This window comes from Haemaphysalis longicornis, unplaced genomic scaffold (genome assembly GCF_048455015.1).
Source record: "Haemaphysalis longicornis isolate Haplotype H1 unplaced genomic scaffold, Haemaphysalis longicornis Haplotype H1 scaffold_7, whole genome shotgun sequence".
NCBI classification, from domain to species: domain Eukaryota; kingdom Metazoa; phylum Arthropoda; class Arachnida; order Ixodida; family Ixodidae; genus Haemaphysalis; species Haemaphysalis longicornis.
The window spans coordinates 99,925,142-99,946,470 of record NW_027526422.1 but is presented as its reverse complement, the minus strand read 5'-3'; the positions used below and the strand labels follow the sequence as shown (position 1 = coordinate 99,946,470).

The 21,329-nt window shown below is 44.5% G+C and overlaps 2 non-coding genes across 2 annotated transcripts; one reads left to right on the top strand and one right to left on the bottom strand.

The window, feature by feature from the left end:
- Window positions 1–5,409: 5,409 nt before the first annotated feature.
- Window positions 5,410–5,497, top strand: Trnay-gua (transfer RNA tyrosine (anticodon GUA)). Its single transcript is given in 2 exon segments — window positions 5,410–5,446; window positions 5,462–5,497. It is a non-coding gene; the product is annotated as a tRNA-Tyr (tRNA).
- An 11,252-nt stretch (window positions 5,498–16,749) lies between these two features.
- On the bottom strand, window positions 16,750–16,821 carry Trnah-gug (transfer RNA histidin (anticodon GUG)). The gene has a single exon. It is a non-coding gene; the product is annotated as a tRNA-His (tRNA).
- Between the last annotated feature and the right edge of the window lie 4,508 nt (window positions 16,822–21,329).

The window sequence follows — 21,329 nt, the reverse complement described above, 5'->3', positions numbered from 1 at the left end:
TCACTTCCAAATAAATGGAACAACCTCACACTTAGACCTACAGTGACGGAGTAAAGGTCGTTGCGGGAGCGAAAAAGAAGCCAATCGCCTGCAATCGTGAACTTTTACCTCCGTCATGGTCATGAAGGTTGCGTACAGCTTCGCTACCTTCATGTCTTACGCGTCCGTGTGAGCTTCGCTCATATTTGCTAACATGTTATTTAGATACTTTTTTCTTCGGTTAAAGACAGAGAGTTGGGACAATTTTAATGAAAAATTACGGGTAACTTTGAAATTAACAACTGAAACTCTGCATATACGTTTACTAGTATTATCATAATTGTATCAGTAAACATCGTACCTGATGGGTTGGATTTTTGTCTGTTTTACTCTCGCACATCATGGTCATTGAATGAAAAATCCCTAATGGAGCACACAAGCAAAGGCCCTTTGTGATAATATGGGAAGCCACAAACAGGAAAACTTCATGGCAGAATTGCAGGCAGAACGTACTTAAATATGAGTGTCCTAGCGAAGCATGAGTGCATGAAGCGCATTTTATCGATCGCGCCGCATTACTCGATAGCCACGCAATTTTTTAGTATTAATCTCGAATGCACACCATGGCAGAAATAAAAAATGTACCCCGAGTACCACGAGGCGGCCAACAGAAGACACTCGTGGCTAAAATCCGGCTGAACGCCTTCCCCACGCAACGTCTCGATTTTAACTGGAGGGTGTCGCCAACCATTGACCCTCAAACGTCTCCGCTGGTCATCCACCTTCACCGAGGGGACTGAGCTTGGACTATTTGTTGCAAGTTGTATTTGTTTTTCCATTTCTTTTCTATATTCCTTTCGCCAGCGTGGTGTATCAGAAGATAAACAATGTTAATCTTGTTAGTTCAGTTTCAGTCTTGTGTATTTCTTTTTCAGAATTTGCTTCCATCAATAATCTCCATTTGTTATATAACAGGATTAAGCGTGTTGACTTGCGCAATTATTCCTTTGGAGCAAATACACCGCGTAATACGAGAAGTAACCGGCAAAGAATGTTTCCGCAATGATAGAAGTTGCGGAACGGTTTTGGGCTCCGCTGTACACAACGTTACGGCAGGAGGCGGTGCTGACTGTGGACCCAAAGACTTCACTTCTTCGCTATCTTCCGTTAGTACGCAAAGGCAAAGCGGAAAATCAGCTCAATGGTATTAGGAGAGGAAAAACTGTATAGGCGCCGAATGCGCTTTCATGCCTTTGCACTTGAGCAGCAAAGCGATGATATTTCTCATGACTACTGGCGACAGCGGCACCGTGGACTTGGTTGGGGTGCACCTAAAGCCCGTGTGGTACAACTTCGTTTGCTTGAGATGATTTTTTTTTTGCGACCCTTTCGTTTGTTGTTTATGCCGTTTGCTGAAGAACGCCTACAAAATAAACGCTCGGTTCGCAGGCACGGGAAGTCATCGCTTGCTCGCAGTGCACTCCCAATCAAAGGAATACATGCAACGCTCTAGTGGTGACGTCACATCCCCGAAAAATCGCAGGCGCAGTGCCCCCACCTGCTTCGCAGTTCCCGAACCCCCACAGTGGCGCTTCATGGTGAGGTCAGTCCGCAGGGACGTCGCCTGGCTGAGGAGGCTCCTCTCGTCCCTGTAAACACGTACGGCTGGTTTATGCGTCGTGTGCTTAAGCACTAAAATGAATTCATTCCGACCAATCGCAAACGAGTCAACCGCCAACTTACCTTACTCGAGTCCTTGACGGCTTGAGATCACTTAATGCTTTTAACCCAGATTAATGCCCTCCGTCTGACAATCGGGGCATAAATAGAGCCAAAGATGACCATTCTGTCCTAGCTAATCAGTGTTTACTGAAATTATTTGAGTCATCAACAAATTGACAGATGGGCGAGTCGGTATTGGTTTATGGTTATTAACTGCGGCAGAGATGAAGAACGGAAAATAAAAGCCGCAGGGGAGAGCGCTGACTCACTAGTAGTTCTTTTACATTGTATAGAAGCGTACGCATACAATTATACATGTTTTTGGCTCACCAGAGGACGTCATTTTTTACTTCTCCTTTCCTTGTGCGCTTAGTACCATCTCACTTTATTTTGTCTGCCCAAAACATTTTCTTGCTGCGATTTGTGGTCAAGTGGGACTCAAATTTCCCACTCGCCAATAAAAAGAAAATCTGAATAGAACAGGAAAGCACGACCTCAAAGAAATAAGTCCCGAAAAAGACTGAGCAGTTTGAAAACAAACGTGGAGAGAGGCACTTGAACGCGATGAATGCGAAACTACCAACGTTAGTGCTGGCAGCTGCGAAGCTTACAGCGTTTCCAGGTCTCCCGTCTGGTTATGCATTTCAGCCACTCCAGCGCTCGTCGTCGCCTCACACGCGACGGCAGTTCCCAGTCTCCGCGTTCCCGTCAAAAGCTCATTTGGTAGAGCGGTGCACTGTAGATGTTCTCCCGTAGGTTGCTGGTTCGAATCCACCTAGACGGAGTGTATTTTTTGTCTGGAGAAGGGCCGAGAGGGGGGAGGTAGTTAATTCGCTTTAAAATCAATAAATAAAAAACAGTGAAAACGTTCGCTTCTTCAGCATTTCATGCTGCGTTTCTCTTTTTTCTGGTGAGGTTTAACCACTACGCTGTCAGCGCTGTGGATCTCTCTCCACCGATCATGGTAATGCTAACTCAAGCACACTTTGGCGTTCCCTGAAGATTTTCCTACCAAGCGGCTCATATTTCCGGTCTAGTTGCCGTGCACAGCAGTTATCCAGTGTGCAAATAAGTACTTTTAGTTGTAACAGACTGCGTGGTTGTCTATTCGTCTTTTGTTTGCAAAAAAAGCTTGCTTTTCTCAATGTCATTTTTCTGACACGGCCGAATATTGGTTCAATTGCGACACCTATTTGTATTATGCCGCTAAAACATTTGGATGACGCTGCAAGATAGCCATAGGCTAGTTAACTTAGTGCAGTTTTATGTCTTTTGAATTTGTGTTTGTATATCCCTTAGTCCCTTGGATAATTTTTTCAGCGTGCTCAGCAATCGGTAGAAGATAGCCTCGTTAGCGGCAAAACTCAGTTCACCAATGTTTGCTATGGCTTACTTACGCTGATGTTGGGATTATAAATTGCATATAAGGAATACTTATCATGGATCAATTGCAATGGAAAGCTAATTATAATGCGAAGGAGCAAAGAATCCAGACGCCGGGGCTCGAACCACGGTGTTAAAGGCAAAGGTCGGCGCATTCCCTCTCTGCACAGAAGCCAGGTGGACAGGTACACTTTTTTGTCGCCTAAAACATGTCTTTTCAGTACAAAAAAGTATAGGGAACGAGCGCAGGAATTGGAAAAACGCTCTCCGTTACGGTTGATTGGAAGGGTGTGTACAAGCCAGGTCCGCCTTTGCTGTACAAGCCAGGTGGACAAGAACGTTTTTTAAAAGACGACGGACTTTCTTGGGCTACTTTAACGCAGAAATTTCGGTTTGTCTGTATAACTGTCTGTGTATCTGTGACTAGATTCAGCCAACCGGCCAAAATGAAAGAAAAGCTCCGCCATTGTCTTACATACCCACACGCAATTCTAAGCGTCCACGTCCGGTGTTGGTGTTCATACTTGTCAACATTGCTTAAAAACAACAACCAGATATTACGCAAATATAAGGCGTCCAATATAAAAAATTTAGGGGTGCCTGATTTTCCCGAAATTAAATACCCCATGCACTCCGGGGAAAAAAATCTCACCGTCGCGTACTATCGCCCGAGCAACTATAGCTTCTGGCGGCAATTTAAGAAATCAAGCAGCAGCAGTTTTGAAAAGTTCTACTATATAGGTTCCACATTCTGCTTGAAACGCACGTGGAGTAGGGAAACGTGATTCTGTATGCGTTTTAGTAGGGCGCCTCGATCCACGCGTGTTTCTGCCGTACGGCAGAAGTGGTACCGAGGGATGAACCAGGCCTAGAGCAGAGGAACGCGGTAAATTTAAATTGACTTCAGCAAACCTGAAGCCTGTTTACCTTGGGGGAAGCGCGATGGATGAGGAACAGCATAAGAGGGGAGCGGGAAAGCAAAAGGAGGCATTTACTTTGCAAATGTCGACGAAAGACTGTCTGTCGTCGACACGTGCAACGAAAGGAGTAGTTACGCGGCCACTTTTTTTCTTCCAGATTAGAGAAATCAAGGAACGCGAAGCGCGTGGCGTGCTTGGCTTCTTTCCTGGGAAGCCTGTTGCCACATCACCTTTTAGTTCGCACATTTCGCAGGCTGTTTCTTTTACAGTGCGCGTAACGCCTTGTCGCCCAATTATAAAACTAAACTTCGTGCTGTAAAAAAAAAAACCCGTGGAGGGGAGGAGCATCGAGTAGGCATTTGTTCCCTACAGTATGCGCGTGGATGCTATTCAGGATACATTTTGCCCAGCCATAACGCAAGATGAAAATCATCCCTGCAGCGTAGGATTTCCTCTACGTGTACTAGAGGGAATTTCTGGCGCACGAAAATTAAGGCCCATGGGCATACGGAGGTATTCAGGCGGGGCCTCCGTAATTTCCGTGTACAGTAAACACTCGCTTGAACGATATCGCCATATTTGTGTTTTCGCGTTAATCGAACTTTGCAAAGGTGTTTACTGCACTACATGGAAAGCAAATGCTTTCCTCTTTGAATAAAGTACCGCTCATAGCGAAGTTAGTTGCCTGTCCCGAGGCCGTCGTTATGTCGACGACTAAATGCACGTCGGAAGGACAGCTTCAGTTACAATAAAGGTAACCGGCGACCCACGGTTGCTGATCTTATTATCGCCTTGTCGGTTACGGGTATGAATAGACATTTGTTTTCTAAATAGTTAGTAATGTCACCAGATTCCCTGGATTATTGCTGAAAATAAGTTGCGCTTGACCTAACACGTTATCCCGCTTTCGTTGCCTAGTCATTACTTCCCCGAACTTTATTATGCCTTATGTCAAAAACGTGGTTATTCTATGTTAGTAAAGCATAAATAACTCCCAGAAAAACTGATTTAATGCTCGAACTGCCGAAAATGTTTAGTGGTGATACTTGCGTCGTTTTGTATTTGTAAGATAGCTCCCGCTTGAAAGACTGTACTTCACAGCATGGATTAGTTTGTCACGTCTTTCCACCATTCGCTTCTTTGCGCTGCAGGCACTAAAGATTTTAACTTGCTGCAAAGTATGTATAGAAGACAATAGCCTAGAAAAACACTGCTCTACGCAAGCTGCCACCAATTGAAACTCCTGGCTGCGATGAATGGCAATACACCGAACAACGGCACAAGCTACCTGATGTCAGTGACCGCCTGAGGGACACCGCGTGTATGTTACCGCTGATTCGTGCTCTACCTAATCCGTCGTCGGCGAAGACGTGGAAAAAGCTTGAGGAGAAGCATTCCTCCGTGCCCGTCGATAGCTCAGTTGGTAGAGCGGTGGACTGTAGAAGACATTTACTGGTATCCATAGGTCGCTGGTTCGAATCCGGCTCGACGGAGCGTTTCTTTTTTTCTGTTTTTCAACTCCCTTTGTACCTGTAAAATGCCTCTACAGCACTAGGTTTTCGTAGAAGGTCCGCTTACCGCTGCTTGTTCTCAGTCCATAAACTTACCTACGAAAGTAACGCCCGTATTAAGCTCGAATAGGCTGCTCCAATTTGGAATCCACGGCAGTCTTATTTCATCGACACCCTTGAAGCGATTCAGAATCGCGTGTCTCGCTTCATAACTTGCCAGTTACTACTGTAAAATTATCACTGTCCCTCAACTCCCCAGTTCATAGGCGAAAAATAGCCCGCCTCTGCATGCTTTTCAAAGTGTATTTGAATTTTGCTAACTTACATTCCTCCCTGCTTGTTCCACAAATTCGAACTTCACGCTGTCTTTTTAATTCCTTTGGTGTTCAAAATTTAAAAGGTTCGACTAACTTTTTCAATGAATCCTTTCTTCAGATAGCGATTGAGAACTAGAGTCGACTTCCAAATGCAATAGTCAATGAGCGCAATCCTCTTAAGGTTAAAATATTACTCGAAACACGTTTGAAAACCGCACCATCCCAAAGTCTGTGTATTACATGCGTGACCGGTTGCTTTTTTTATATTTTTCACTTTAATTCCACTTTGAATTGCGGTATGAGTTGTGAAACGAGTTTTTTTATTATTTCACTGTAATCCCAATTTTTTAATTGTATCCTGCTTGTTGTTCTTGGTCTGCAATTGCCTTTATGTATGCTTGTTCTACACACACCCCTTATGTGATACACCGCCAGGGTCCCTTAAGGGTTAATAAATTGTGATGATGTCGGTGGAATTTCCATTCGATGTTGCCAGTGCATTATAGGCTGGCTGATTGATACGTCGTTGCCTAATACAGTGGCGTTGCAGGATAGCGATACTTTTCCGGAGTTGTATAGGCCACCGAAAAAAAAAAATAAACGAAAGGGAAGCCTGCATCCGAACAACATAGCAGCCATTTTTCTGCTTTAATAAAGGCCATGGATTATTGCTTCATTTACCTAAAATATCTACATAGAAACACAAGGGAACACAGGACTAGATACGCTCAGTAAACAGGACGGGCGGCGTCCCAGAAGCACGGTGTATGAACAGCACGGCGGAAAAAAGGTCGCGACGAAGTTGGCGGGTGAGTGTCGCACTCGAAAAATTTTGATGGATGTTCTCACACCGAAACACAACTCCTGTCTGCACCCCTGGCATTCTGCAACTTGCGGCACAAACTGACTGTAAAATTGAAGTTGAGTGGATTTCCCGGAAGGTTTCAACCATTTTTCATTCAACCCTCCGCTTAAAATCCACCGTGAATGCATCTCTGCAAATGTTTTCGTGTAACAAATCGGATCTTAGTCAATCACAGATCAACTGCACCACCGGAAAACGCCAGCTTAATTGGAGCCGTGCCCATTCCGCCATTTGCGCAGCACACACACAAGTCCAAAGATAGCACACCAAAAAATACAAACCTGTTCAGTGTTAGTCCGTCACCGGTGAACAGCAAATGGAACGCCCGCATTAGAAGACGTGAGTTGAAAACGCTGCCCAGAACGCAGCCACTTTTACCGGCCAGACATGACACCGATTCTGGTGGGTTATATTCTAGGATGAACTTGTACTTATTTCGCTGACGTAAAATACCAAAATGGAGTCCCAACATCGGTAATTTAAAGCCATCTAATTTGGGCATTCGGAATACCAAATTGCTTTGTATCGTCGGTATTGAATTTGTTGCATAAAGTAAAAGTACAATGAAGAAAATTGTCTCGTGCTATCTCCTCGGAATGTTAATATAAAACCTGTTTTTTAAAGACGATAGTCTTTCTTGGGCTACTTAAACCCAGAAATTTTGGTCTGTCTGTATGCCTGTCCGTCTGCCTGTCTGTGACTCGATTAAGCCACCCGGCCAAAGCAAAACAATGCCTGCGCAATAGTCTTATATAGTCACAGCTAAATCTACCCATCTATGTCCGGTGTAATGTTCATACTTGTCAACATTGTTGAAGAAGAACAAGACTTTACGCAAATATGAGACAACAAACCAATACAGAAGTGATATTTGCAGTGTTCCTTTATAAAAAATCAAACATTCTTGACTTTTGCGAAATTAAATACTTCATCAACTGCAGAAAAAGAATTCACTCCGCCGTCGCCTGCTGTCGCCCGCGCCACTATAGCTTCTGGCGCCATTTTAAGAAATCAACCGGCAACAGTTATGCAAGGTTCCACTAGATAGGTTCCACGTTCTGCTTGCAACGCACGTGGAGTAGGGAAATGCGGTTCTATAAACGTTGAAGTAGGGCGCCTCGATTAACGCGCGTCTTCGCCGTACGGCAGCGTTCGCATCGAGACACCCGGTTTGGAGCAGAGGAACGCGGGAATTTTAAAATGATTTAAGTGAACCTTTGGCGTCTTTACCTTGGGAGGAGCGCGACGCAAGAGGAACAACATGAGAGGTGAGCGAGAAAGCGAAGTGAGACATTTACTTCGCAAAAGCCGATAAAGACTGTCGTCTTTTGACGGCGTTTGCAACGAAAAGAGCAGATACGCGGCCAATTTTTTTTTCCTTCTCATAGCTCGGGGGTAGAGATTTTTTGTTTCTCACCATTACAAGAGAAAATACAACTGGAGCCTTAAATTTCATGAGCAATTTATTCGTTATCGTGCATTATTCGATCGGAACACCGGAACAATATCACACTATACTGAGAAGTATTAGGCGGTATATTGCCGTGTGAGTAGATCGACTCTTCTCTACACGAAATAAAAAAAAGCACCCTAGGTCGATTAAGAAATCACTGAATGTATCGTGGAAATTAATGGAATAGTAGAACCCAACCATAGTATTTAGAAACGCTCCAGTCCAATGGTACTGACTTAGTTCTCACCTTCAGAATGGTTTGTACAGTCATGTGCAAATGAAATGTGAACACAAAAGTATCAACCAGGACAAGCAAAACTAAAAAATGCTGTTCGTTGAGGTCGAGTCATAGCACGCTGCTGATATATTTGTTACACCAGAATTCCCAACTTTGGTTTTTTTGTTATTTTAGCCACTCGTCAGTTTTGACATGCATGGAAAGAAATTCTGTTATTTCTGTGTTCTGGTTTATATTTTTGCATTCGCGTTTCATTTGTTCATAAGGGCCAATACATCATCCCTCGAAAAATGAGCATCTACTGTCTGAATAATACCAGTGAAAAAAATAAACCTCATGCTTCACCTAAAAAGTATGGGTATCGATCCCCGTACCTCTCGCATGCTAAGCGAGCGCTCTACAATCTGAGCTACACCCTTTTTTTTTATTGCCTGGTTTGGGTCAATACATACATGCAAATCATCGACAAAATTACACCACGGGAAAAAACACTAGCACATACCTTGCTAGTGTGTAAGGTTTAAAAAGGCAGTAGTCTCGCCACACTCTCCAGCACAGTCAGCCACTCGGGTGGACTAGGCTCGGCTTTCAACACCTCTACTATGTAGCGGACATTTTCACAAAAGTATTCCCTCCCTGGCCTCGCATCGACATCATTGTACCGACGGGCCATGCGATCCTTCCATATACCGTGTAGGGCCAGTAACATTATGAAGTCGTATGGAACATCCCCTTCATTTTCTATGGCTAAAAACCGAATTCCATGACAATCCACAGGACAATCTTTCTTTAAGGTACGCTGTAACACGTCCCATAGGAACACCCCGTCCCAACAATCTATGAACACGTGTTCGATGGTCTCTGGTTTTTTGCATGGGAAGCAATCAGGGCCCCAAGGCACAAATAAACCTTTCTCAATCATCCAGGTTTTTACAGGTAGTACACCGACATGCAATTAAAATAAAAACGATTTAACATAGCCAGGAGCTGGCATTCGTTTTACACGCCGAAGAACATTTTGTCCCGGCCCCACACTGTATACGGACCTGTATGGTGGGATCGGCAAAACCGTATTCACGAGATCTTTATACAATTTCTTCCTCGGCACATGAGATAAATATTCCAAGGTGAAGCGGGCACAAAGAAACCTTGTGGCATCAACAACTTCACGTAGGTAGCCATGGATTCCACCACCATAAATACAACAGGAAACAACCAATTCGGGCAGTGCTGCACCCAAACGAACCTGACACACTGTGCGCAAAAAAGGGTCGCGTACATCTCTCAGAAAAAGCAAACGGTTTACTACTTGGCGCAAGAACAAGTTCATCAAAGAAAGTCCACCGGAGCGGACACGACGAAACAGATTTGTCCGACTCGTTCGCTCCCATGTGGAACCCCGTAAAAACACGGCAAAAACACGGTGCAATCTTTGTACATTGGCACGCCCGCAGTGTAATACCTGCATCACGTACCCCAATTTGCAAACGAAAAACAAATTACAAACAGCAGCACGTGCAAAAACGGATAGTTGCTTTCCCCCCAACTTTTCGGCTTTGTCCCGTATCTCGATTGCTTGCCTTCGCCAGTACGGGTCACTATCCCGATAATTTTCAATCTGAGCTGCACCCCCAGACGCTTATGACGGGGTAGCGCGGTGCTTTTGTACGAATGGGCTTAATATCATTTTGCTTCGTCGTATTCTAGACAGCATAATCTGCCCGATTGGTGAGTATAACCCCAATTACACTCAACGGAGGTCAGCGAAAGAAATGCGACAACAGCTGTTGCAGCTATGGACTGACAATTAGACCTCCTCCCCTCTCTGTGAAGGTGGAACCGCCAAGGTACGGAACCTGCTGTAGGCAGCTAGTGAAATATGTAAAGCTACAGAAAGTGCCCGCCTGACTGGGTGAGTCATTCACTGACATTCTCGCTTGACCACTCACTCACTCACTCACTCACTCACTCACTCACTCACTCACTCACTCACTCACTCACTCACTCACTCACTCACTCACTCACTCACTCACTCACTCACTCACTCACTCACTCACTCACTCACTCACTCAGTTATTCCGTCCATCTATCAGTCAGTCAGTCGATCAGTGACTTAGTCACAAACGCCCAGCTGAAACCGCTAGATCTAGTGACCTGAAATTTCGGGAGTCATTGTACTTCTGAAGAGGTACCATATTCAAGCGATAATCAAACGCTAGGTAACTTCACTTGTCGACAGTGAGGGGGGACAGAGCAGCACATTGTGGACATGAGTGCGCAATTGACGTAAACAAAGTAGAACGTAAACAAAGCAGTGCCATGTCGTCATAGGAGGCTTCACCGCGCCCGAGCATGGTTTTTTTTTCGTGGGCTTTGAAGATTTTAAAGGGTAACTCATAATTATGCAAACGCCGCTCAATTCTCAAATTATGGAGGTGACGACACTTGAACTTGCGAACACTTCCTCCGTTCCCCTCCAGCTTTAATACCAACCGCAGCTGGATGAGAACGTTTATGAAGAGCAGGGAATTTTCGCATGCTACAGTTTCGCGCGTTAAATAAAATGTCTTGTGCCAAATACGTGGTGTCGTTTCATTTGCATCTCCGGGGTAGAATAGGCGTGAACTTGTTTTGTCGAATTTTCCTACGTAAACATACGCCTACGCTACAATCGGTGGCGCGTTAGAATAGGTGCTAATATGCAATCTTTGCCTCCTGAGTCTTCTAAGCTGACGTCGTAGTTGGCATGGCTCCAATTGCTCTGCCCTGAAAGGCGGCAGCGGCACCCGTGGACGGGGAAATGCGAGCCGTCCGACAAAAAAAGGGTACTGAAGGGGCACTGGACGGCTATCGCACCTATCTGAATTCTAGTGAGGAGATTACCCATCTGGAAACGCTGGACTGGAGGCGTTGAGCGGCCTAGAAAGAAGAAGCAACAAATCAGCAAGAGGGATCAGTGACCACTGATGCTCCTACGCTGTCTGGCTCACACAAAGCCTCAAATAATGACAATAAATTTGTGTTTTGTAGTTTTCCGCCAGGCCATTTTTGCTGGGAAAATTTTACTTGAACTAACAGAAAAGCGTATTTTCCCTAACGTTTCGAACTGCTGAAAGTAAATGTTTTTCAGCAAAACACAGGATAAAATCGAAGTGATTTTAATCGTGATTTGGTTAAAAGCAACAAAGGGTTTTGTATATTCCAAACTGTTCTTAAAAACGTTCACGCATATTGCGAATGATGTTTAATATGGAGATTCAAACAATCGGCTTTTGATACAATACAATCGTTATCAACAGCCGATTCAAATCTTTTTCGCAGACCGCAGGCTGCGCGAAAAAGAATGAGACGGCAAATGTCGTGGTATGCGCACGTCGCCGGCTGACATCAAAAGAATGAGCGGTGCTCGATACATGGGCGCCGGAGGCAAGGCATAGGGCGGTACTCCTAGTGACCGTAATGTAATTTTCAGAACAAACTGAGGCTGACAATTTGGCCATGAATGTTAGGGTTTAAAAGACCAGATTCCTAGCTGTTTAAGGGGTGAAATTCTCACGTTGTACGAGTATGAGGAATGAATAAATCTAGCTGCTTGATTCTGGACCGATTCCCGTACGTTGGTTAAATATGATTTAAGAGGGCTGCAGATAGGCGATGCCTGAAAAAGTATAAGTAGGGTACGAATTAAACATTTGTCGGTTTCTAGTTCTAAATGCGGGGGAGCGTGACGCAGGTGTCGTTTTAAGAAGCCGAACGATCTGTTTACCGATGATATTATCTTGGTAATATGCGCGCGCCATGTTCAATAATTGCTTTTCGTGAATCCAAAGCGTTAATAAAAGTTTACATTTTCCACCCGAACCTTACCGAACTGCGAGGAATAGATGAAGGGTCTGCGGCGAGGGTTCAAAGAGAGCGATTTGAATTTATTCGGTTTTAGTGTTATGAGCCACCGTCTGCACCAGTGTGGCGCACGGGTAACGTTTTCTTGCAATACGACTTGAGCGCATGTGTTATCCATCTTATTGTGCATTACGCAATCGTCTGCGAATAAAAATATTGCTAGATACATGCACAGTTAAATAATTAATTTATATTAAGAATTATCAGAGGCGTAAACCAGATCTTTGGGACTGATCTGTTACTGGTTAAGAAATGTGGCCATTAACAAAAAATGGCAACGATTTCTCCGAAACTCTCCGATCCAAGTTAACTTCTTTGGGTCTACGTTTAATAGCGAAAGTTTGAACGTCAGGCGGTTATCGGCTACTTTATCGAGTGCTTTCGCGAAATCAACAGAAATGCCATCAGTCTGTAAAATATTGCCTAGGTTAACATACGGGAACGAACAAAAGGGCAAGTTGAGTTTCACACCGGATTTTTAGTTTTCAAAATCTCGGCTGTGCGGGATTAAAGAAAGTATTGGAGTCCAAGAAGTGCATGATATCTGTTAAATAACGTGTTTCATGATCATACAAGGCACGCTTGTTAAGGAACGTGGGCGATAATTCAGCGGACATGATTTATCGCCTGATTTGAAAACTGGAATGTCATTTGCTATTTTCCAATTGATAGGTAGTTTACCTCTTTTTAAGGAGGGACAGAACAACAGGACAAATAAATTGCACGTATCTGTTTTGTATTTTTCCGAAATGTCGTGTTGATATCGTCTGATTCCGCTGAAAAAGAGAGTTTTGGGTCGTCGATTGAGAATATCATTCCGGTGTGGATGAAATCAGCACTAGGCATTACAGAAACAATGCTGAACTGGAATAGCTGGAAGGCCCGTTGCGTTGAAAAATTCACCGCATTCACAATCGTTAACTTCGCCAAAGGATTATTCAAAAGAAAACTGAATTTTTTAAGTGAATCGCCCCCCTTAAAGTTCCTATAGTTATTTACTAAAGATTTAGGAGGATCGATATCAGCATACAAAATATTCCCTGCGTAGTTCGAACAGCGTTATAATATATGGCTTCGGCTTCTTTGTACCCATTTCATGCGCTGGCAACGAGGCTGTTGCTACTTTTCGCACGCGATTTCTTGGTCGCTTCAGGCGGTTGTAAACAGAACATTTTGGTTATTCGCACGGAAGGTTACAGTGGAAATAAATGTTTTTTTGGCTCTTAGTGTCTTGCTTGAAAATTAAGAAAATTATTGTTCAGTGATTGCTCACTCACAAGCGATTAGTCTTGGTGTTGCTTGTGGTCTTCTTAAAGGGGCACTGACACAAAATTTTGAAGGCGAGATAACGTCGGAGATAGACTGGTGGGAACACATATACATCATCTGCAAAATATCAGCGGCGAATACAGCCTAGAACATATTTAAAATCAATTTTGAAGTGTGCGAAACGCAACCGAGCAGCCAGCAGAGGACCACGCGCAATTGTAAATAAACAACATCCAAACACGTCACGAGTTTGTGTTTGCCGCTTCCGCACTACCGGCGTTTTACGCGGGCTCGCCCGGCTCGCCGCTCCAATCGGAGGGCCGGAGGGCGGAGCTTCTGCGCTCTAGAACGAACGACCCGATCGTTGGCGGCGGAGGCGCCGTGATTTCGTCAGCTAATCGGGCAGCTGGCCGCGACCAAAGTTTTACAGCGATTCCAGGCACTCTGTTTCTATTACTGTTTATTACCATTGGATGCGAAAACGCGCCGGAGGCACGAAAAGCCCACTGAGCTAGCCGCACGGTCGCTGTGCAGGCGGCGGCCACGGCCGCGAAGTGGCCCAGGCCGGCGCAGGTAGCTCGAGTGATAGCTTCTTACCGCTGCACGAAAGTGTCCCCAAGTCCCGACCATAGTGGCTTACATGAGAAAGGAGTTAATGATGCGATGGCGGGTTACATTAAAAATTGTCATCTGCACCGCTTACGAGAGCGGCATTCGAATATCCGCCGCAGTGCTGAGCCGAACACATCTGTAGGCGGACCTGTAGGCAGACCGGCCGGCTGCTCCCAGCGCGCGTCTTGCCACCCACCGTCTCGAGCGTCGCGCGTCGTTCTTTAGCCGCGGTAGCATTTGCACTCGCAGCGCCGGCGTCACATCCACGGTCGCTTTTTAATTAAGCGCCTCACGAGATCAGTACGTGGGGGCATTCGCAGAAACTGCCGTCGATGCGGATTCGACAGTGCTACGGCGGCTCTGCTCTGTGATATCCCTCCGATGGTCACGTGGTCAGCTTTGTTCACACAAAATACACAAAATCCATCGTTTCGCGGCACTCGCTGAAACCGAAACTGCGACTGGCCGCATTGAAAATGCCTCTAATTAAACAACCGTCGCACGCTGAAGCAAATGAGGTTTCTACAGGTTATAAGTAGGTCACTAGCTACTTATCGCAACGAAAAAAACAAGATGCTAAATTTTTGTGTCAGTGCCCCTTTAAAGGAGCCATGAAGAGAAAACACAAGTTTGGTTCATTCAAAAGATTGTCTCGTTAGAATCATACTGACACCACTTTTAACGTAAACTTCGCTCAAATAAGCTACATAATTAGGAAAAACGGGAATGGTCATGCGACCCACCGGCTCATTTCCCGCAACAGAACCTATGATGTCACATGAGCTAAGCTCTGCGATTGGCAGAGGCTGGCAGAAGCAGACGCAAATTAGGTAGAGCTTACAAACTAGACGAACGAGCGATTTGCGCTTAAATTTAGGGCACATTCTTTACAAAGCAATAAGAATGATGGGACAAACAGTGGAAGTTACGAAAGCACATGTAAACATAGAAGTACTGATGCGTTCTGCTGTTCGTACTGCGTACAGCATGCTTGGTTTAGCTGCACAGCACTACGGGGCTTGGGGTTGTCTCAGACGACAGTGGCCGATTGACGCAAGCAACGGTGTCTTACGTGACCCCATTTGTCGAGCGAGCACTGTTTCAGGGAACGAATATTTTCTCCCAGAACAAAAACAAGCCAAGTTTAAATGCGGGCAAAAACAAACCAAACGCTTGCCACGGTGTGGTGGCGCTATCTAGGTTCGGGTAACGTAAAGAAACGCGGGAGCAAACCAACACCGCTGTACAGGGTGGAGACAACCTTTGAACGGTCCCGTGCCGCCGCAATTGGGCCAATGGGCTCAACGCGTTATTCTTTTCGTTTCCCACGAGACCTAGCAACGTGAAACAGACAATATGATTCAAACGTCTTCAGTAAACCGCGTTGCGGCGATAATTTTAGCGCGTTTTTGGACTTGCTTCGGCGGCGAGCGAGCAACCCAAAATGGCGGCGCCAGCGTATACGTGTCTCTACCCTGTACGGCGGATGCGTGAATGAAGGGATTCTAGGCTGCAGAGCGGTCGGTTCCTGTGATGTCATTGGAGACCCCGAAGACAAACGATTTAGCGGGAAAATCAAAATTTTAACTTAAATTGTTTAATTTCTCAGTGAATAAAGCATCGTTTGTATCCGGACAAGCGCTGGGGGCACTATAAAACACGAAATCTTTCGAATAAAACCAACTTGCATTTTCTCTTCATGGCTCCTTTAATGTTTGCCTGCTCAAGGGACATTATTCAAACAGCATCGTTTGTGTTGGCCGGCTTCCTCTTAGTTACAGCAATAAGCTCATTTACAGCCATGTTGTTAAAATGGTAAAAAATGCAAGCAGAAGCTTCAAGGTGTATCTGCTACTATGAGAAAATCACGCACATCCGCTCTGTGCCAATGATAACTATTGCTTTGGCAGTGTTTCCTGGCCCAAAGGAAATAGTGAAAGCGTTTGCCAGCAGCGCTTCACGATATTCTTAATGTTATGACGGTAATCGTGCGCCTCATAATCGCTGAAGCTACAAAAACGTTTGAATAGTCCAGCTTTGCAAAATATCGTCCTTCCTTCGGCGCAAGCGCTGACAAGGATCCCGAAACAGCAGTTGCAATCATAAAAGATCTTTAGCGAAAAAAAGAGGATAAACTTTATTTTTTACGTCCGCTGTGACATTGGTCACTCTGGGCCAGTGCAAGCTGTCCTCATACCAGGACTGTCTGGCTGTAGCTGGCTTTCCGTGCCATATTCACCAGCCGAAGCTGGGAGAAAAGGGTCGGAGGTGGTCAGCGTCGTTGCCCACAGTGAAGGGGTAGGTTTGCGATTGGGAGGGTGCTGTGTTTTATTTTGGCATGCCCTACACTACGTAATATAGTGTTCTTTATGTAGAGCAGAAGACGCATTTAGGTGTGCGTTGGGGGGGAAATATTTGTTGTGAAGCGTGTTGTGGGGGAAGGTGTCACTTTGGAGCGGGCGAAGTATGTATGAATCCTTCCCCCTTGGTGAGATGTATTGTGAGGACTAAACTCTTGCTGGGTTAGTCTCTAGTAAGGCACTATGGGATGGATGTTGAGTGCAAATAAAAAAATCATGCCGTGACCAGGATTCGAACCTGGGTTATTGCGGCCACAACGCAAGGTACTAACCACTATACGATCACGGCTGCCCTGAAGGACGGGGGAGCGCACATAATAGAATCGGCTTCTCCCAAGGAGCGGGAACTGGTTCTTGTTTCGCTTAACGGTATCACTGTAAGAAAGTAGAGAAATTGGACGGCGGGCTGCAACGTTATAAAACCTGCTACTCTCTCCGTGTGTGTGTGTTTAAGGAACTCTGCGTTTCTCTAAAAATGTCAGAGCAATTCGCCAACACAGACAGCTTCTCTGTCTTTGCTTTTTCATACTTTCTTTAATTTACTGACCTGAGGGTGGAGTTTAATTGAACCTTTGCAATTTCATAACTTTGATTCAATAGTTTTCATTTTTATGATCGTTTTATGTTAATGCATGAGGTTTATATTGTACGTTGAAATTGTCTTGAAATATTTCAGGTTTTTTATTTGTATTTTCACTGTTTTCTTAGTTATCCACGAAAACATTTGCGATTAATGTGATTGGGAGTGTAGTTATTGGTGGTGTAGCTTGGTAGAGCGCTCGCTTAGCATGCGAGAAGTACGGGGATCGATACCCCTCACATCCGCGTCTTCTTTTTTTCTTTGAAAGCGGGAACGTTTTTCAGTAATGGCGATAACTGTAATGGCGAGAACGGTTCTGTACGCCGAACACAATGCTCTTAAAGCACAATGCGGTTTCGTGGTTTGTCAACCGGCCGTTTCGTCAACGATCAAGGTTTAGCCGGCGAAATTGCAGTGAGCAGATGTATATTCGCACCTGTTTGAATAAATTGTAAAATAACAAGAATATTCAGGCAGGAGCGGGATTATCAACGTGATCAGCAAGTTCAATTTATAATTATAGATAGTTACAGTATTGAAGTAGATCGGCCGATCACAAAAAAAGAAGTAATATCTTGTCGTTAGCGCGAGGACGGTCGCTCTTACGCAAGTCATGTATCTGGTGGATAGCTGAAGGTTTACCCAACCGACGATGAAGTGAAAGAATGGTTACGGCTAGTTATACCAAATTCAAATACCGTGACTGAATGGACAATCAAATGAAGAGACACATCCACCATGACCACGTGCCACGAAGAACACCAAGAAACCTGAATCGAAGTCTCGGCACTTCTCAAATCAGTGTTCAGTGTGAAGGTCTATAAGTGAGACGTAGGGGTTAAGGACTGCGAAGTCCTATCACAGCTAGAACTAGGTAGGCTCTAAGTGAAGTTTAAAGTTTTGCACCATGATTAAACGTGGCGTCGCATAGCAGGAGCCGATCGCGCTCGTATGTGTCAGGGATCGAGGTCACTGTTGTGAGTGTGAACCCGCCCTGTCTCCTTCGTCTTAGTCCTGTCTTTTACGTGCTGTTTTTCTACTTTAAAGATCCATCACGAACTAGGCCGACAACGTGCTGAGGTGGAAATTGAAGTTTTAGGTAAAAACGCGAGGAATTTCCAAATAATGATAGGTTTTCTTCAAAAAGTGAGAGTGAGAAAAAGCTCTCTTCGCATTTCTTTTTTACAAACCAGAGGGCCCGAAAATGAAAAGCCGAGAAGGTACGCGGTTTGAAGGCGTTCACTCCGCCTGATGATGTTCTGTACCCAGAACGTCTCATTTCGCCATCGTGGCATCCATCGGCAGTTCAGTCGCTTTGCCTTTTGTGCCTCCTGAGCTGACGACGTAGTTGGCGGGGCTCCATTAGCCTTCCCTGAAAGGCGGCACAGTGGACGGAGTAATGCAATCGGTGGGGCAACAAAGACTGGCTAAGGGCAGTCTGTGGCTATCGTACCTATCTAAACTTCAGTCAGGGTTGTGTCTGTCTTGAAATGTTGCACTCTGTACTTTTGGCGGCTGAGATAGAACAATTAGGCGAGAAAGCACCCAGCGCGTTGCTCGACTGCTGACACCCCTCCGGCGGATGGCTCACTCAAAGCGTTCACTAAGAATAAATAATTTTCCTCGTGTATTTTCCAGCCCGCCCGTTTTGTCACTGAAAATTTTTACTCCAACCGACAGAAACAAATTGTTTAGAACCCACATTTTGAAGCGCACGTTTTGAACAAACGTTCGGAACAAGCGTTTCGAAGCGCAGTAAGTAAAATTTTGCAGCGAAAAAAAAAAAAAACACGCTAAATTGGCACTTCTGTTTTTAGTCAGAATATGAGCTATCAACAACAAAACCTTTTGTATATTAAATGCGAAGCTGTTTAGCAAATCGTAATTTCTCTTGCCTGAATTTAAAAATACTATAAAATTGTCGAGCGCGTGCGAGAGAGCGCAGGCCTCGCTGCGACCGCCCGGCGTGCAGTTCAGAAAGCGAAGAAAATGCCTAGTGCCCGTGTGTGTGTACCTCGCCACGACCGCCCAGCGTCCTCTACACAGGTTTGTCAAGGCAACCATACCGATTTAGGGAGACTGGCCAAGATTGCGGCGACCGCCGGAAGTTAAAAACCCTTGAAAATGCTGAGCGCTCGTGTGTGCGTGTGTGCGACCAACTTTCCAACGCGTGTATGGCGTCTTCCGACTTCGTCATCCGACTTTCCCTTGTGTCATTACACAGTCTTTCATCCCGCAAGTTAATAAAGGTGTGGCTCAGTCTCTCAAAAAAGACATCGGCGACATTTCCATGGCTTGGATTATTTCGATCTGCTAGACCCGCTGCTCAACCACTGAGCGCATAAATACGCGACATACGCGCCTTGCCAGAGCAAACATGAAAGGCGAAAAGCATCTTGGGATTTTAGTTTTTACGCCTTTCATAAAGGCGTAAACCCAACCACCCTGAAATAAAGAAACGCAAAGAAGCTAACAAGCTACGGTACCACGATAACCGAGCTGCAGGCGGTCTTTATTGGTTCACTGAAATAATGAAACTGAACAGACTGTCTCCCCTCCAAGCCGTTTTCAAAGAAACGCCACATGCCATTCTCACGAACTGGGAAAATAGTAAACTGAACGAGGACTTCACGATAATTGTCGGGCTCTGCGCCCACGCTGCTAAACGAGGTGCAGTAAACGAGGTAAAGTGGATTTTATCGCCTCAAGGCGTCAAGGTCAGTAGGCATTGTTAGGTCGGTGGTTATACCTGTTGCTATTGGTTGGAATAGATTATTTTTGGGCGTAAGCACTGGAGGCCTATCCCAGCGGGCGATGTTCCTCCGGGTGGGCGCAGCCTCCGGAGTGCGCCTGCGCAGTGTAGCGGGAAGAGCCGGCGTCCTGGAATCAGAGTGTAGGTGCGCTTTGTGCAAAGAGGCCATGTCACGTGGTAGTGCTTTAGAACAATTGCACGCATTCCGAGGAGATTACGCTGTTATAACGACTACGTGTGGAACTTTGGCGAAATCTGTGTAATTGTGGAAATGGCATGTGCGGTATACGTATTGAAATTTTTGTATTTTTAGTATATTTCCCTTATATTTTATTTTTCAAAATGTCGTTCAACAAATTCTCTCCACTTGCGTTATTACGATTGCACTGCTACTTTCGCAAAATCTGAATTATTGTGGAAATGCAGGGTGTTACACGGTTCACAATTTTTAGTAATTTTGTTATATTTTTTCGTTTTCAAGATTTTCAAATTTTTTTCAACCAATCATGTCCATTCACGCTATTATAATGATTACAGGTGGGACTTTCCAGAAATCTGCAATATTGTGGAAATAGCACGCAGTATACGTTTTGACATTCTCCATATTTTTATTATATTTTGCACAAATTTATTTTTTCAAAATTTTGTTCAACAAATTTTCTCCATTTACGTTATTACAGCGACTACATTGGGAACTTTTGCAAAATCTGCATAATTGTGGAAATGCAGATGGTTACACGGTTCGCCATTTTCCATAATTATTTTCTATTTTTCTTATTTTTTTAGTTTTTCCAAAATTTCATTCGACCAGGGATGTCCATTTACTCAATTATAACGATTATAGGTGGCACTTTTCCGACATCTGCATTATTGTGGAAATGGCATGCGGTATGCATTTTGACATTTTCCGTACTTTTTAGATATTGTTACTATTTTTTAGTATTTGAAAATTTCGTTCCACTCATTATCTCCATTTTCGTTATTACAACGAGTACACTTGAAACTTTGTCAAAATCTGCATTATTAATGAAATGCAGGGTGTTACACGGCTCGCCAGTTTCTGTAATTATACTATATTTTTCTTATTTCTTTATTTTTACAAAATTTCCTTAGATCAATTCTTTCCATTTAAGCTATTGGAATGACTACAGGTTGAACTTTCCTGAAATCTGCGTTATTGTGGAAATGGCATGCGGTATACGTTTCGACATTCTCCGTATTTTTAAAATATTTTTCCTATATTTTAGCATTTGAAAATTTCGTTCGATTAATTATCTCCATTTACGCTATTGCAAGCATAACAGTTGAAACTTTCGCGAAGCCTGCCTAATGATGGAAATGCAGGGCGTTACACGGCTCGCCATTTTGTGTAATTATATTTTTCTTATTTCTTTAGTATTTCGAAATTTCGTTCGACATATTATATCCATTTACGTTATTATAACGATTACAGATGGGAGTTTCG